At 47.5% G+C, this 5,490-nt stretch overlaps 1 long non-coding RNA gene across 1 annotated transcript; it reads left to right on the top strand.

Annotated features, from left to right (window-relative positions):
* Nucleotides 1-2,729: 2,729 nt before the first annotated feature.
* On the top strand, nt 2,730-3,223 carry LOC310708677. Its single transcript, XR_014527150.1, has 2 exons — nt 2,730-2,838; nt 2,872-3,223. It is a non-coding gene; the product is annotated as an uncharacterized lncRNA (long non-coding RNA).
* The last annotated feature ends 2,267 nt before the right edge of the window (nt 3,224-5,490 follow it).

The raw sequence follows: 5,490 nt of genomic DNA, 5'->3' as shown, positions 1-5,490 counted from the left end.
TTCTTACGTAAAAGAAAGCTGTTGCTCCGACTCTTCTAAATTTCCGAACACAAATCCCCACTTACTGCAAGCTCTGACAGAAGCTTTTTCTGGAATTTCTTGCTTCTGTCATATCTACAATGCTTGTTCACACATGATTGATGACTGAGTATTTTCTCATGTGCACAAGACACATAATCCTTCTCTTTGTTTCTCTTGCTTTTTTAACTGGCCATTTCACAGTAGTCTCCACCATGAGCACATTTTCATGCTCTAGTTTGCCAATCAGATTTACTTCAGATTTTTATTTTCTTTTGTTCTTTGCTGAATGTTGAACAAATGTCTTCTTTATTCTAGTTCTTTATTCTCTCATGTCCTCAATCTGTTTATTTGGTCTAAAAATACAATATAATATCTCAGAAAATACAGCTGCATAGTATTGTTTTGATTTAAAACAAGTGCAGGAAATGTAATTTTAGCTAAATAAACGTGTGTAAATATTGGAAGCTATTTACTTGGTTTCTCAAGGCTTGAAAGAAGAGGTCTAAGAGTACTTTCAACCCAGAGGTCCTGAGATTTCGTTTACACTGTGGAAGATTAACTTCAGCAAGATAAATATGTAACATTATATTCATTTGTTCAAAGGAACAATGGGCAATATATATAGGAATCATTTTCAGCTGCATAAACGAGAATAAAGGCAAAGTCAGGTTTAGATCCTCAGATTCCTTACATCCTTTTTAAAAATACAATTACTTTTACTTCTCACTTAACAATAAAGCTGTAGCCTTATGAGGCTTTGCCCTCAGGTGGGAAAAATATTGCGCCCGGGAAAGGGAAGTGGGAGTCAACAGACACTCAAGGAATAGTTTCGGAGAAAAAGCTTTATTTCTACCATCCATGAACTGGTAGAAGGAGCAAGTGTGATAACTCACAAAAAGCATGCACGAGTTCACAGTCATGTGCACAAACATATATACCCCTTTCCAGTTCCCTCCCCTTTTCTCCTCCTTCTTGAAGAGTCCTGCCCATGAGTTCCTCTGAGCATGAACAGAAAGCTGTGACTCTTGGACTCTTGGCGCCCTTCCCAGGAAAGGGGGGGGTGAGAGTGGTTCAGCATGTCCAGAGATGTTGCAATGTGGTTAACAAGGCCAACTAGCCTGAGAAATGAAAAAAGCATTGTTCTATTCAGCTACCTTTGTTACAGCAGAGCGGAATCTGCTTAGCTAATGCTTTTTGTCTTAGAGGAAATGCAGTTTTAATGCTTGAGGCGAGGCCTGGCTGGGGGGGGGATTCACGAACAGTTTTGAGGCCTGGGGTGATTTCACAGACAGGATTTGGGTACAGTGGTGCCCCACAAGACGAATGCCTCGCAAGACGAAAAACTCGCTAGAAGAAAGGGTTTTCCGTTTTTTGAGTCGCTTCGCAAGACGAATTTCCCTATGGGCTTGCTTCGCAAGACGAAACGTCTTGCGAGTTCTTGCGAGTTTGTTTCCTTTTTCTTAAAGCCGCTAAGCCGTTAATAGCCGCTAAGCTGCTAATAGCCGCTAAGCCACTAATAGCCGTGCTTCGCAAGACGAAAAAAACGCAAGACGAAGAGACTCGTGGAATGGATTAATTTCGTCTTGTGAGGCACCACTGTATCCTGTCCCTTCATTCCCCCGTTTGTTTTTGGACAGCCGCCAGGCCTGTCCCAAATGGACCACTATCCTTTCTTGAGGCCCTGATGCTTGCCCCAAGTTTGGGAGCTGGGAGTTGCCTCCTGCAATTGTTGCTAGGTCAGCTGTATGTCTCCTTTGATGGGGTGCAGTGGCTATCAGAAATCCACATGGTAGGAATTAGGTAGGCTGGGAAGCACACTCCATACCATCCCTGTGGGTGGATATGAGAAGCTTGCCTTCCATAAGCCTGTCTGACACACGTCTGTGAGCAGAGACACTACCTTCCCCTTCTGAAGGCCACATTGCAGCCAGAAAAAGTTCCTGGCACAGACTCAGGTGTAACGGTTTGGGCTAGGAACATACATGTCAGATTGTCACTGGCGCTCTTTGATTTAGTGACACAAAGCCAGCCAGTAATACAGTGATGGAATGATTGAGGTTGTAACTGATGATTCATTCCATTTGTGCACAGGGTCATTACCAAGTTGGTGCTGTGGTTCAAAGGGGGCTTCAGTTAAGTTCTGGAGGCTCTGGGTGGAGCTCTACCAGGTGGCAAGATAATGAAAGGGAGCTGGGGCATCATTTCCCTGATTGAACGTCCCATACAAATACCCTTCTCTGCAGGGGTGTTGTAAAGCTATCCAGGGGCCCTCAACCTTCTATATGTATATGCAAAGGGAAAGAAAAGAAAATGAGAAAATATCCTCTTTCAATCCATGCTGGATTCTTGAGCCGTGCAAAGCGTCCAGGGGTGATGCAGGAAGGCAGGGTGGTCATCTCATGGGCGTCGGGTCATCTGGTGGGCATCTTGGGTCCCTTCCAACAAGGCTGGAGCGATGTCTGAGCGTCTGGGTCCAATCTGGGTCCTCATCAGCTGGTTCATAGGGATGCAGAGGCTCAACCAAGGCACAAGGCGTTCTGGCAAAAGCTCACCTGTTAAGAGAAGAGATAACAAAGACGGCAGCGATTGCACAGAACAAATTGATAGATAACATTTGCACATAAGGTATAGGCCTAGCAAACATTAATTCAAAAGGGTATGCTTGGCAGGAAAACTTCGCAAGGGGTACATGGCAACCCAGTTTGACAGTCCTGCTTCAAGGGTTAAGTTTTGCCAGCTGAGATTTTTTTAAAAGTCTCATTCCTGTGCTCTAAGTTTCAGAGCTCTTGAGGCCTGTAAGGCATGTTGCAAATTTCAGTTTTCATCTGCCAAGTGTTTGCCAGTGTTAAGCAGGAGGGGCACTGTGTTCCCTGGCTTCTGGCAAAGTATCAAATTCCTCAAAGTATCAATTCCTATGCTGCAGCAGCGTTTTGATCTGAGCATGCTGCACTTCTTCAGTAGCTCCTAAAAAGAATATTTTTTTGACAAAATTCACAGAAAGCATTCACTTGCTTTTAAGAAAGTCACTTTTCCAGGTTAGTGCTTGGGGTCGGGGTGGGTAACCTTTGGCCTTCGGGTTTATGTCGCTTGACTGTAAATCCAGACAGTGTGGGGTTCAGGGAAGCTGGCTGGGGAGAACACAGCAATGTCCTTCTGAGATAGTTGCCAAGAGATAAGCTACTCCAAGCGCCTGGCACAAGGAGGGGTGGGGGGAGCTGATGTCCTGTTACTTGCATGATTTTTTTAAAAAAACAGTCTGTTCACTTGCTTTCTGCAACAGTCTTTGAGCAAGAACAGAGATGAGAAGAAATCATTTTTGAGAAATCTTATTGTTCCCAGCCTGTAGGGGTGGGGAGTGTCGGGCGTGGGGCCTGTGGGCATTCCATTTTCCAGTGACCCTCTTGCCTGCAGATGGCGCACTGGTTTCTTCCCTAGGCGTCCTGCCCCTCCCGCTCGCTCTGGGATTGCATTTTTGGCTGCTGACTGCTGGCCGGCTCTTTGAAGACAAACCCCTAATTTTGGCCGGGTCCTCTTTGAAAGAAGGATTCTGATTAAGGGTGCTTAGAGGTCTGTGGTCCTGGGCATTGGATGGCTCCAGGGGGTCGTACACTCAGTGGGGTGGGGCCATCAAAGTGGAGTTTTAGCTGCCTCAATTGCAACATCAGTATTGTCCGCTGCCCTGAGGGCATTTATCTTGCGGATTTCCTCAATGGTCAGTATTGTAATCCTAGGGTTTTTCATCCCTCGGTTTAATTGTCTCTTTTTTAAAACAGTTCTGTCCCATGCGGCTCTCAAAGCCTTATGCTCTGTTTCTTTCTGTCTGCCAATTCACATCTGTCAGAGCTGCCCGAGGTCCCAGCTCACAAAGGACCAACGCCAGTTCGTTGTTATATACAAAAGTCTTTATTGAAGTTCAGTTTCGCTTCCACAGCCGTAGCGTGCAGCTCTACGTCTGAAACTCTAGACCGCCGAAGCTCCGTCTGAATCTCCTCCCCCCAGACACCAGTTTAAGACTCTAGCCTTGCTCCACCTCTTCCTTTGCTCCTTCCTCCTCTGGTTCCTCCTGTCAGCTGGGGTCACGCTGAGTCCCCTGAGTCTTCCCCCTGCCTCCGGCGGGCTTTAGGACCTGGTTCCCAATCCGGGTTTTCTGCTGTCCCACGCGCCTGTACATTCGAACTTGGCGCGCGCACCCAGCCGGCAACCTTCCTCCTGACCGTTACACTGCTCCTGTCACTGCTTCCCCCTTCGGGGGGGGCTAGCTGGACCCGACCTCCCCTCCGTTCCCCCACTCTCCGATAGAGGCGTGGTCAGTCCTGACTCATCTTCTCCCCCTGCTGGAGGAGACGCTGGCCCTGACACATGGGACTCTTCCCCCCCCCCCACTACGCTCTGGTGGGGAAGCTGGTCCTGATCTCCCGCTGCTGCTTTAGGAGTCCCCGTTGGCCCCTTGTTTCTGATGTGTCCCCCCTGGGACCCCCCTTGCCCTGACCATCGGCGCCTCCTTCTGGGAATCTTCTGATTCGCTGGAGAAGCTCATGGAATCTCTCGGGTCACTGTCATACTCCCCTACGCTGCCCTCAGATTCTTCCCCTTCGCTCTCCATTTCCTCTCTCCCCTGTGCCTCTGTCCCTGAGTCCCTGACAACATCCTTGCATTGTGCTGCTTCTAGAACTCAAGAAGCCACATCAAGCTCACTCTTTTGGATTGCTTACTGGCTCTATCTCACGCGGCTCTTTAAAATCTTCTGCTCTTTCCTTTCTTCCAATTCACATACTGAAATACTCTTTTGGACTGTCTGCTTGTCCATTTCACCTGATTCCTTCTGAATTTCACCATTCTCAACTTCCTCTTGTCTTTCTTCCTCAGTCTCTTTTCTTTTGGGGGTTGGGTAGGGGGAACCTCATTTAGCCCTGGTGCAGTTGCTGCATAGGGTGGAGGGGGGCTAATTATTCCTCCTTCCTCTTCTGGGTCTGGCAAGATGCTGGGTTTTTTAACTTGTACTTGCTGCCATACTGGGCACAGTTTGGCATGGCACGGGTAATCACAGTTCTACTTTTCCTAAGCCATGGGGGATAGTCAGGAACTTCACATAAGTGTTGGAGTCTATTTTTTCATCAGGTTTTTTTTTTTAAATCCCCAATCTTCTCACTTTGTGGCATCTTTCCAATTTGTTCAGGAAACATTGCAGGTGGGTCATGGGAGTTGTTTTACTGCTTATTCTCCATGACCCTGGGACCCTGGAACACTTGGACACTGGGATACTGGGACACTTCGTCCTCCTAACGTCATTTCTCTCACTCAGTCACAGACCACACGTTGCTTCCAACGTCTCACACACTCAAAACATTCACTGGAGTGTCCCCACACGCACATTCAGAAACCTATGCACCTCCCTCAATCCCCTTTTTTACCAACACCAAAACCACAACTGGCAGCGCTTCACGACTTCGACCGGGGCCCAAGAGTATC

This window comes from Podarcis liolepis (assembly GCF_965112155.1).
Source record: "Podarcis liolepis genome assembly, chromosome: 6".
Taxonomy (NCBI): Eukaryota; Metazoa; Chordata; class Lepidosauria; order Squamata; family Lacertidae; genus Podarcis; species Podarcis liolepis.
Note: the sequence above shows the minus strand (reverse complement) of the source record. Positions and strands in the feature narration are given on the sequence as shown.